At 43.4% G+C, this 13135-nt stretch overlaps 1 protein-coding gene across 5 annotated transcripts in view; it reads left to right on the top strand.

Annotated features, from left to right (window-relative positions):
• The window catches only part of CACNB2 (calcium voltage-gated channel auxiliary subunit beta 2), a 222899-nt gene that overhangs the window by 28371 nt on the left and 181393 nt on the right, over positions 1-13135 (top strand). The window lies entirely within an intron of this gene.

Here is a 13135-nt window from a genome sequence, read left to right as displayed (position 1 = left end):
GAAGCCGGGGGATCCCCACATTTTTTGCCTTTTTATTTGGGGGGGGGGGGGGAAAGCGACCCATGTGCAGTATGGCACAGCCCTCGCTCAAAAAGTTGATGGAACACCACCTGACATATTCTGTCTCGCCTAGACTGGATCATCCATTGCTCTGAGGTAAGAACAAGGTTGTATAGCTAGAATATAGAGTATTAAATAATAATACATAACCAACTTAAAGGCCTAGCTTTTAAAAAAGAAATGCCCTGCAGGTTTGGCTGCAACACTCACCTTCTCTGGTGCTGTACATCGCAAATGTACCACACTGCGAACCTGCGCTCTTTCAGGGTGAATTATGACCAGCATCATTTGGCCTACTGGACCAAAGAGGTATTTGTTCAGATTTTTAAGGGTATGGGTATGGGAGTGGGGAGCTCCAAGAGAGTAGGGAGGAGCAGAAATGGCGGAGGGGTGGGGAAAGCTGGATTTGCGCTTTAAAGGTTGGTCTTGTACTTGTGACTTAGAGGAGAACTATAAGGTGAGTGATTTTCTCTCATCCTCATAGTTCGAGCCGACCTGTGACAATGAAACTGTCACAGGCTCTATAGGCCGGGAAGTGAGCAAATGCATACCGTTGCTCGCTCACTTCTCGCTCATTTCCCTGCAGAGAGTGGTGACTGTCAGTCACCGCTCCCCGCAGGAATTCCTCCCCTCCCCGCTCAGATCCTCCAGCGCTGAGTGGAGAAACAGACGGGGGAGAGGGTGGGCACAGCTGGCTCTGCCTCTAGATAGGCAGAGCCCGCTGTCAATCAGCCAGCTGGGTGGATCTCGACAGCATTGTCGGGATCCGTCCCGGCTGCGGAAATCTCGGTATATAAATAGATTGCTATATACTGAGCTTTGGGTCACAGAAGGACGTTAGAATATGTCCTCCCGTGACCCTTAAGAGAACTATGGGATATAAAGATTACCCCATAGTTCTCTTTTAAGTTCCGCTTTATAAAATAGGCAATTGCTTATTTCCCACTGTATGACAAAAGTGTCCATGTATGGTCAGTGTTGTCTTTAATAACCAATCAGATCTTTTTTTCCCCCCAAACTATACTAAGACTAAAATCATGATAAGAATCTGATTGGTTTCTGGGCAATATGACAACTTTTTTTCCAGTTGTCATAAATACACTGCAATGTTATCAAATTCTAATAACCACTTGAGAGCACATCTGAGATGTTCTCTGCCTTTTGTTTCTGAGTCATCCCACTCTTATCTGTTCTGTGAAAGTGTAGACTACAATAACAACCCATTACAATGATAACTATCTTTATTGAGTAGCTCAGAAGATATTCTACCTTGACATGTTAAATGGACTTTAAATTACAGCAAAATCAAAGTACGTAATTTGTTCTAGGGAAAATATTTCTGCCTTTTTAGGAACCCTGGGAAGTTCCTCCACGATACAGCGCAGTAGATCGCTGACAGCCTACAATGGCGGGTGGCTTGTGTCACAGTCTGTTGTGCGAATTGTCTCAGATCTGATTAAAGGATTTATTGGGATGTAAATTACTTTAGTTATGAGTTGTGGGCAGGACTGCAATGATAAATCACGGGTTGCTTATCCACCGCTCCATGTGATTGTACTAGGACTATTAACATCAGATAGTTTCTTTTTTGGACATTTAAAGTCAATTTCCACCTTTGTAAGTGATTGGGATTTATTTCAATATTTTATGGACTTTTAAGTAGGCCTAAATCCAGGGCCGGCCTTAGCCCTTCAGGTGCCCTGTGCGAGAAAGCGTTACAGCGCCCCTCAGTGACCACACCCCTCAGTGGCCACACCCTTTAGTGACCACACCCCCAGTGACCACACCCATTTATTACCCATATTTTTGGTAAAAAGTGGGGTCACGTCGGGTAAATAGACACCAAACATGTCATGCTTTAAAATTGCACGCACCAGCGAAATCGCAAAAAATTACCATGCCCAAAATTGACCATAGGTGATGCTTTAAAAGCTTTTACCGCTCATCAGTTTAGTGTTTCCTACAAGATGAACATTTTCTCCCCCGGAAACTCAGTCTGACACTGGGTTCGGATTGTAAAGGAGCTGACCCCTTCCCTGTGAGTCAATGTAACAAGATTACTGCATACCAGCTCTGTTTTTCCAGGTTACAATACACTGTCCAGGGGGTGGCCACTATGAATACTAATGAATGGGGCGAGGAAGCTCAGAGAGAGAGAGTGTTAATTTACACAGACTGCTTGTAGTGCACAGAGGCGGCCATTTCAAAAGGAGCCATGAGGAGATAAAGCTATCAAAAAAGTAAGTTTCTGTGTTCATATACAGCAATTGCATATGCCTGCTTCATGTTACTTGGTGTACATTGTTGGCATATGTTTTTTTTTAAATACCTCTGCAAAAGGTGGAAATGGGCTTTAAGGACCTCAACAAATACTAATTACCTGAAATCAGTTATGTTGCTTATTGTATTTACTTGTATGTTCTTCTTCTTCTGATTTTAATACATTGCATTTCTATTACCAGATTACTGACAATAAAGAGTTTAAGTGATATTAAAGTCACAAGGTTCTTAAGCTATTTCAAATGCTGAGTGAATCATTTACAATGAATGCTGCTCCTTGATATGCAGAGTCAGCTGAGCACTGTCCTTGATGTCCTGTTTTAGGGTGGCTCCTTTCCCTTGCAGGGTTCTATGAAACCACCCTTGTGTGTGCAAGTAAGCTGCGTGTGTCTCCACAAACATACAGAGACGGCAAAGCAAGTCTTCATTATCTTTGGTATTAGTATAGCTGGTTAATATACAGCCATCATGTGGGCGTTTTGGTTATTGCACCATGTTTTCTGTATTCCCTCCCTTGTGTGTGATGTACTTCCTCTCAAAGCAGTCATTTCTGGTGTCATGGCTGACTGTGCTATGGCCACATGTTTATGCTAGCTTGGAAACATTACCATCTCTGACCTTCAAATACCCTCTCTTCATTCATCTGCTGTATCCTGTTGTCTGCTGTAACCTGCTGCATGCGATAAAGCTCTTTGTGGATGAAGGTATTTGGTGAGTTCAGCTATCTGATAAGGATTGTCCGCAGTGATTATATCTGTTTATACAGGCCCGACATAGAGGTCTCAGCAAGGGATAAATCACATCTCAAACAGCTCTCAAAGACAAGCTGGACAAACCTGAAAGCACTCTGCATTTTCCCAACAACCCAAGCTCTTAGGCATGCTCTTTACTATCTTCTACGAAGCCTTATGTGGGTCATTCTGTGCTCTTTGCAAGTGATACTCATTATACATGGTACACATTCCTGGTTCTATTGCTGATTTTTAATACACGTTGCAGGTTCAATTTAAAAATAAGTTTTGAGATTGTATTAACATGTTAAAGCTTACATTAGATTTTTTGATTGAGTTTTACATATACTTCAACTAGACAAAATATGTGATCATTATTTTAAGAGGAATTATGAGAAAAATAACTTTTTATTTTAGCTATGCTTGCTTCAGTTGCTCCATTAAGTCTAGAAAAAAATATTTCGTTTACATTGCTATGAAGCATGCTCTTAGATGACCCTATAATTACAATTGTTGTTTCTGAATTCAAGCCTTGCTGGCAATTATCTGGCTTTTTCTGAACTCCTATGAGACTTGTAGGCGCACCTTCTGCAGTTGGAGGAGCTGGTGATTTCACAGGGAGATTGCTGGGAAATCGCCTGTGAATGGGATGATGCTTTCCTGTGCTACAGAGGGCACATATAAGCCCTCCTTAGCAAGATGACATTAAGATGGATCTCAGTGTAGCTATATTAAATCATACAACCAGCAGTCAAAGGGGTAAAACCTCAACATGCATTTGGCATAGGTGGGCTGCCAGGCAAGTGAATGCAAACGTTAATGAGGTGTTTGTTCACGTTTGAGAACAGAAGAGCATCATAACATGTCCATTGGCTGTAATGGCTGATGGTTAAGACAGTGACGGTGAAATATGCGGTATTAGGGTAGCCATGCTTGGCGCTTTATATTTACACAAGCAGAAGGACTATTCGCTATGCTGTATGCTGGTGGTACTACCAATGCTGTCTATGCTTCATACATCCATTGTTCTTATCAGGAATTTGCTATCTGAAAGGGGATCCTTGTGTAACCTGTACTACTGTGGAGCCTGGAGGATTGGCTTGAGTTAGAGAGCCTGTGGCATGTTCAGCTTACTGTTTGGTGCTCAGTTGGTATGGTGTTGAGGATGGTCACACTGTAAATCAGAACTAAACTTTACTTTTTTTTAAAGCAATAATAGCTTCTCATACAGTACCAAATATATACCTTGATAACTATTCACAGGGCTTAGATAAGGTTTCATGGAAAGGAGGTGCCCAGCCTCACCCAACAACCTGTCAATCCGATCCACAAAGTATCGAACTTGTGCATGAAGTATACAGCAGACTGTTCTGTGATCACTGTCCTGGTCACAAATGACCCTGTCTCTCCTTACCACCAGTATCTGTTTCTTCTTGCCCAGAGGTATTCTAAACCAGCAATACTACTTCTGAACTGATATCCCCAATATTGTCCAACTGGGCACATTGATTAGGAGGAATGTATCGACTCAGAACTAGCCTCACTAACACTTTCACCTCTTCTCCATCTTCTAACCCTACCTCTGACTCCAAAACTTCCGTTTCTCCACCTTCCGCTAAACTGCCCCCGACCAGCACCTGATGGGTGAGCTCCAAACTCATCTCCAAGCTAATGCTTCCATTGTTGCTAGCTGATTCTTTTGTTCCGGAATTGGATCTGTTTGAAGCAAACTAATACATTTGCACTTAGAGAGATGAGCATGAGCTACTAACAGAATGCAGCACTGCTAAACAGGAACATATTCATATACACATGTATGATATTATGAGATCACTGAATCAAACAGAAAAAGGGTCTTCATTTTGTAGACATGCGAGCATGAAAATGAACACTTTGTGGGCCCTGTTCTGCTCCCTGGGTGTGTAGGGGATGTAGCACCCCTAGTTTCCCTCCAAGGGTCCCTACCAGCCTAGTTAGAGGTATATAGAGCAGGGAAGGAGGTTCTTCAGGGTCTTTGGTGTGGGGAGCTAGGCTAAAAAGAAGGGCAGAGCTACCCTCTTGTGGATCCATCCATGGTAAACAGGGCCACAACAAAGAAAATGCAGTTTTCGCGTTTTTCTGTGTTTCCCTTCGGGGGGAATCCTTTGTTTCTTCCTCAAGTGAGTCTCACCAGAGTTGTTGGAGAATTCTTTTGAGAGAACACCTTTCTGTGGGCATAGGTCTGGAACTGGATCACCGAGGAATAATGGAATCATGCTACGAAATGGACTGTTTGTTTAACCTTACCATAAGTAAAGATGAGTTCAAGCAGAGGATGGGCTGAGTCTCTTCCTTCTAGTGTATTGCAAGGTGTCCTATAGCTGGAAAGGTGAGTACAGAGAATGGCTCAGCTGGAAACTGGGGGTGGCTAGAAGTAGAAGGGTTGGTGGCCTGGCAGAGGTGATGAGTCCTTCATCTAGACTATATGCCTTGTAGCCCCTGTGTTATTTGGACCGGGAGTCCAGTGCGACCACTGATGGACCTGGCCTGTAACCACAGGTTTATAATCTTGACATGGCCTACAAGAGTGTGTGGGGCCTACTGTTGAATTCCATCATTGGTAGGCTGCCAGAACAGGAACTGGCTAAACAACCAGCCACCTTTTGTCTTTGGCCCTTGAACTCCGTAAAAAAAACCTCAAGTGGAAATCTTCAGTAGACTGATGTAAAATGAAGTAATCCATGAGTACCAACCAGATTGCAGTTACCAGAACTAAGAACACTGCAGATGAATTTTGGTTAGCTTGCATATATTATGTCCATGTGTTACTCTTTTCCTCATTAACCCAGAGGATGTCCTTTCAGCCCAGTCACAGACAAAAAATGTCCAGTAAGGTAAGATGAATTTCCTCACTGACTGTGCGTGCCTCTGATCGGAAAGTGTGTGGTCATAGCATTAGGACTAAACAGTATTTATGATTCATTGACTATCTCGGGAATGTTTGGAACGCAATGATCTATATGTTCTTTACCAGGGATGTTGCTATATAAAGCTTTGCATCTATGGAAGCTAAAAGATGCTCAGTTGGCGGTAGTTTTTTATGTGGAATTTATGAAAAAGTCAAAGTAGGAATAATAAAGTAGGAAGTCTTGAATGACAAAATAGTGTAGTATTACTGATCTGAAATCATTTTTCCTTGCTTTAGCTGATACTATGTCCCATTTGTGTTGTATTCGGGTAATGGTATACTCCAGACAATGATAAAGAATAGATTTAAAGGAGAACTATGGGGTAAGTGTTTTTCCCCATAGTTCTCTTCAGGGTCACGGGAGGACATAAACTAGCACCTTCCCATGACCGAAAGCTCAGTATAACGCGAGCTACAGCTCGCGGTATACTGAGACCGCCGCACCTGGGACGGATCCTGACATTACTGTCAAGATCCACCCAGCTGCGTGATTGACAGCTGGCTCTGCCTATCTAGAGGCAGAGCCAGCTGTACCAGCCACCTCCCTCGTCTGTTCTGCCAGTCAGCGCTGGAGGATCGGAGAGGAGGGGAATCTCTGCAGGGAGATGATCGAGAAGTGAGCGAGCGACGGTATGTGTTTGCTCATTTCCCATCTATTGAGCCGACGTGTGACAGTTTCATTGTTACACGTCGGCTCGAACTCTGAGGTTGAGTGAAAATCACTCACCTCATAGTTCTCCTTTAATGAAAAAGTACCTTTTTTATTTTTTTTATTTATTAATGTATGTTTTAAAAAAGCATTTCTAAGATATTTTTAGAGCTAGTATACACTGATGTTTGAGATGCATTTTCTATGGTGTTTGTTAACCATGTGCTTAGTATTTTTTTTTTCTACACATTTACTTTGTGTGAATTCACAAGCCGATCTCAGCTGTAACCTGATTACAAAAGCTTGTGTATACTAGCCCGGAATAAGGGAAATAAATAAATCATAAACATAAATAAATAATAATAAATATATATATATATCTTGTTCAGTTTTAAACATCGCTTTATGCAAAAGACATAAAACCTTTTAAAACCTAGTAACTTGCTGACTCAACAAGATCCACACACAGTGTCAACTCAAGACAAAGGAGACCAAGGATTGCAGGGGGAAACAGAGAAAAGTAGCACGGGCACAAAAGGGCAAATAATAACAGGCTGCAGTGACAGCACATTTACCAATTTTAGACATCAGATGGTAAACGCCAAGTAATGCAGTACCTTCTAAAGCCTCATAAAACAGTGCTTTTGCAAAAGAGAGCTATAAATCTGGGGAGATCAGATTATACAGTCTGCTAAATGGCACATACAGCCTTCCTTCTCACTCACTGGCAAGCCATGCTGGACTTGTCTGATTTTAGATTCCTGGCAGGATCAACAGATTTCTTTTTTCATTTATTTAACTTCCTGTCTCGAGCATGCAGCAGGAAGTAAGAGAAAATCTCTACAAATTAGGGGAATTCCCCTCTTAGACAGTTGTCACCACAACAGGTGTCCCCTTTGGAAGATTTCCCCTAATCTTTTGTCTAGTGACTATTCCAAAATGTTGGATTTCACATCACTTCCTATCTTGGTAAAAATGGTCCCCAGGACAAGTAGAGAAGGTGAAACTAAAAATTTGACAGGAGATCAGAGGGCCTGTTCACACCATTGCGTTAGAAATAGTTTTTTGTTTTTTTTTAATTCATGAAGGGTTTTTAATGCAGTGAGCTAAAATTTCAGGCAGAACAAGATGCATTTTACATATGGTTTTCCTCCCTTTGTTTCCATTTTCCTCCCTGCACACACGAAAGGCAGGTGAGTGAAAGTGCCGTTATTAAAACAGGCATTGCGTTTTTTAAATAGAATTTATTGAACAGATATAGATTTTTGCACATTTTTACACGCGCTTAGAGCGGACCTTTACCCATATCTTTACAATAACAACAAGCAGACCTTTAGAAATGTTTAGTAATGACAATCTACAAACACATACATCTAGATAATTGCCGGCTTTGTATTCTTTGTATATCTTATTTCTCTTTTCTTCACCGGTCTTCTGACAGCGGTCATGTTTACTAAGGGCAGATTACTAGCTCTCCTTTTATTTCCTGGATTTCTGGCACATGGGACTAGGACATGTGACTAGGACATGTGACCATGCACATCATCTCAGGGGTAGAAAATGCCTTTCCCTGAGACCTCATGACATTACAGAGGAGATTTCCCAGCAATGCTCTGCTGATGACGTGGCAATCCCAGTGTGCATTGCTTTGGCAAACTGAAGTCATTTTGCCCTTTCAAAGCAGGAAGTGAATGTTCTGCAAGTGTAAGTATTTCATAATCACAGCATTCTACACCTGACGTGTCTGTGTTATTATTAATCATCATACATAGAGGGATGCATTGGTAGAATTTGATGTTTGAGTGGAAAGGTCCGCTTTAACGCACATTTGCCCATTCACATCAATGTGTCCCAATCTGCTCAGAAAAATGCGTGACTTAAGGTATGCCCGTAAAACGTGCATTTTAAAAAAGTGCAAAAACGTGCTACACAACACGTGCTAAAAAACGCACATATTTGATGTCTCTCAGGTGTGAATGAGGGCTAACAGGAACATTTATCAGTTCTCTAGGAAATTACCAGATACATCGGACAGAAGAGTAAGCTGGCAGATTAGATAAATGTGGAGAGAAGGAAGATAACAGAGATTAGCCAGGAGCAGGGCAGCCATTATGGATCTGGAAGGCGTTTTCCATCAGTGATTAGGAAGATGACAGATAGTAGCCAGAAGCAGCACAGAGAATAGGAAGCTGACAGGGATTAGTTAGAAACGTTGCTTCAGTTTAGATAGATTTACACCTCCTACCTGTCTCTGCCTAAAGAAGACCCCAGAGTCTGTTTATTTTTAGAAAATAATTTTTCTTAGCTGATACAAGAAAAAAAAATCTCAACACAGAGTTTCATGTATTGTCACATACATTGACCGAAAGGTCCGAAACAGCGCAAACTGTTGGTGCTATATAAATCCTGTATAATAATAATACATTTACACTTGCTTTGGGCAAGCAGAGCTAAATGTACAGTGGGGAAGCCACTCGTTCGTTTACAGGAGATCTGGGCAATGTCGCAGTTTGCATACAGGGGGGGCGCATTGAGGAACCTGGCATTGGGGCAGCAGAGCGAGTAAATCCGGCCCTGAGCCTAATGTAAGGCCCTCCTTACCATCCTGTCTTGAATTGTATTGTAATTGTAATGTCTTCCTTACATTGTAAAGCGCTGCACAAACTGTTGGCGCTATATAAATACTATGTAATAATAATAATGACAGATCCTCTTTTTTTTATTTCCTAATGCTTGTTCTGAATACCTCATGTGATTCCGGTGCCTTCAGCGCTCCTTTAACTTGCAGAAAAGGAAACAATGTATTTCTTGAAATGAAAGTTTGTGTCTATTAATAGCAGCGGAACAAAAAGCGTCCTCCTGGCTTTCTTATTTACACAAAGCCGCATACCCGGCTGCTTTCAGGCGCTGCAAAGAGGTAAGTGGGTCGTGTGCCAGGGTAAATAACAAGAGACATCTCGCACTTAGAACAGAAGCCTGCTGCGGATTCCAGTGCCGGGAATACATGTCAATGTAAACATGGCGATGCCGCACGCTGGCGGGTTTAGGAGGGATAACCGCCAGGAGATGGGTCACGGCTTCACAGCCATTGTTTCTGCTCAGCAACAAAGAAAAAGATTACATTGTACAAAAGACCGAGAGAGACAATGCCGAATGTTCCAGAGAAGCGCATTGCCTTAGAAAGATCATTGGTTTTGTTTTTCTTATAAAACAGCCGTTTACATTTTTTTTCCCCGGATTACTGTTTAAAGCAGGGGTGGGCAAACCCCGGCTCCCCCAGCTGTGGTGAAACTACAAATCCCATAATGCATCTGTCCCTGGGAGTCGTGCCTGTGGCTGTCAGAGTCTTGCAATGCCTCATGGGATTTGTAGTTCCGGAACAGCCGGAGGGCCAGTTTGCCTATCCCTGGTTAAAAGAGAGCACGCTGGTCATTTCAGAGTAAAGCGACAGGTTCTCAGAGCACCCCTCCTGCTAATACTCCCCTCTTCCACAGACCCCCCATGCTGTCTCTTAGAGCCCTCAATAACATACTGAGGGAAACTGGAGCAGACAAAATCTGGAGCAGCTGAGCATGACAACCAATCAGCTTCTACCTTTCATTTTCAAATCTTAACTGAACAAACCGAAGAGAGAAGCTGATTGGTTGCCCAGGCAACTGCTCCAAATTTTGTCTGCTCCAGTTTTGATAATTTCCCCCCAATGTACTTCCAGGTATGGGGGACCATGCAAGCTTTTCCACTCCTACCAGGAATGCAGTGCTTGGGCCTCAGTAAACAATCATCCGGCCTGAAAACTGTAATGTGGGGGGGGGGTTGTTTTATTTTTACACACATGGGCATTTTAGGCTTGAAAAATACATCAGCACATTCAGCAGCGGCAATTTCTTTCTCCCGAACACTGAGCTGCGAGGCCATCCTCATCCAATGGGGCAGTCTGAGGCAGTTGCTTCAGGCGGCATCTCCTTGGGTCACATGGGGGCTGGTAGGTGCCTACCACCTCTTTTCCGGCCGGAGCTCCAGTTGCCACCTGTCCAGGATTCACCCGGACAGTCCGGGTTTTGAATGCTGTGTCCTGTTTCCATGGCAGCAGAAACCCGGACACAAGATGTCAGGCAGACAGGGGCAACCAAAATTAAGATAGGAGCTACTGGCCCCCCACTGAAAATATTCTCGACTGTGATATTTACATATGAATAAGCCGCGACTCATTCTCACCAAAATATGTCCGCGCATCGCTATAGTGTTCGGGTTTCGCTTGACGAAAACGTGGCAACCCTAGTTACACTCTGGCAAGCAGTGATGTTAGTGAGCTGGGAGGGACGCCGCCATCTCACCTCCCCAGAGCCTGAAAAATCCATGTGCTGTCAGCACCCAACCCCCTTTTCTGGGAAAGTGCACCAAGATTAACAACCCCCCTCCGCCCTTCCCCCGGAATGTGCACCACAAGCACCACCCGGTCCGTCAGCACTCTCCCCCTGCCTCAGGCTGCAAAACATCTTGGGATAGCTCTGCTGAGCTCAGTGCAAAGGCTGCACATGCGCAGGAGTTACGTCAATAGGGCCCGGGCAATCAACTGGCTGTGGAATGAGAACCCAGAAGAAGACCGGGACAAAGATTGAAGCACCGCTGAGGGAGGAGAGCAGCACTGGGGGGGATCGCTTTGACAGGTACGTCTGCCATAAAGTACTGATATGCTGTGCATGCTCCCACATTATGGCTAAAGGCTCCCGGGGGCTTTTCTTTTTTTCCCTTCCTTTACTTCTGCTTTAAACTCACACAATAAAAAAAAAGTACTAGGTAGTCATGTGACAAGAGGATGCAGTCCCATCTAGAAACACTGTGAAAAAGCCTAGTGAATGCGGTGGGCTATACAAAAATAAAAGTTGGATTAAAGGAATATTGACTTTCAGCTCACATACCGGCAGCTTTTGTAAAAACAACATTAGCGGTTTGGCTGATTCATTTGTTTCCCTTGTTGGCTTTTTAATTTTATGGTTACTGTTTTTTTTTGTTTAATGTAAGCTGAGAAATGACTCCGCCGCCGTACCGCAGAAGAGGAAAGTGCAAACTGCAAAGTCATTTTTTTTTTCCCCCTGACAATCGAGTCTTCTTGAAGAAAGCTGTCTTTATATAAATATTATGCTGGCGGCTAAGCGCAATTTAAATAAACCTTATAATAACATTTTGTGGGGCTGGCATAACACAGATTTGTTATAGAAACACTCTGCTATGATTTGGGACAGCTAGTACTCGCGGAAACGTGCTCGACATGCGACCCGCGTACCTCACAGATGTTTAACCCTTTAGGGGCAAATAACTGTGTTGCCCATAATGACCCATTAGGTTCCAACTGTCATGACGTGAGCGCCCCTCACCGCTGGAGGAAGAAGAGGAAGCTGCTGCAACATCAGTGGGCCAGCTGGAAGACTGCAGAAAAAAAAGCTCTGTATAGTATTTGATAATTCTTTGTGTACTGTCACTTTAAATGTCCTCATGTGAAAAAAATCTAATAATGAGGGACTTTTTTGATACAGGAACAGGTCCGGGATAGATAAAAGGAGCTTGTGTAACCCTTAGGAACCATTTAGCCCTTTCACTGAGCTAAATGGTTCCTAAGGACCTCCTACATCCTGGGGGCTCCAGGGAAACTCTTCGCACACTCCAGCCTCTATCCACCTCCAAGCCTCAGGCCTAGCCCGAGTGGGAGGGCTGCACAGCACACAGCCCTGTGCTAATCTATGGCTGGTCCCGACTAGTCTGAGCACATGGCAACTCCCTCCAGTATATGTACCCTATCCCAGCATGCACCACTGGTTGAGAGAAACCCAGTGATTGGCTGCTGTACTGTACATACACTCACAATGGCCCTCATTGGCTGTCCCACTATACAACAGAGTCACACTCCGCCCAGGGGGTACAGTCAATGCCAGACACCTAGAATTAACCAGGTAAATGCCACTACAATCCAGCCAGGCTGACTACAGCCCTGGCAATCACTAAATGTCTAGTAGCCACATCGCAGAAGGTGATGGGGGCTACATTTGCTTCACTAGGTAAAAAAATGATCTGCTCGAAGATAGGCTTTAAAATATGTTTTTATGTACCAGATCCATTTTTTTCTTTGGAAGTTGAGGAAATGGGATAGAATCAATTTTTACTGTTGTCTGTGTCCCAATGGGGGTATTTCCTGCCCCGCTCACTACATAGCAAATGCAAATCTTCCCCCTGGTGACACAGATATCAGTAAAATCTTGCCAGTGTAGCCAGTGTTGAAAAGAGGCCGCCTCTGCATCCTTTTACACATCTACAGGAATCTTTAAAGAGGTCTCAACAAAAAGTAAAATGCTGATGGCAGGGGATGCCTCTAATTTGGCTTTAAGCACTGTGCATAAGTTAGTAAAAAAGCAGAGAGATAATTACACGAGAAGGAAGCCAGATTTCCCAGAATATTAATAAAATAAACCACAT

The sequence above is a fragment of the Nanorana parkeri genome, unplaced genomic scaffold (assembly GCF_000935625.1).
Source record: "Nanorana parkeri isolate BGI_ZX_2015 unplaced genomic scaffold, ASM93562v1 scaffold23, whole genome shotgun sequence".
In the NCBI taxonomy this organism is placed as follows: domain Eukaryota; kingdom Metazoa; phylum Chordata; class Amphibia; order Anura; family Dicroglossidae; genus Nanorana; species Nanorana parkeri.
The sequence above is the reverse complement of the archived record's forward strand: the minus strand, read 5'-3'. Positions and strand labels throughout refer to the sequence as shown.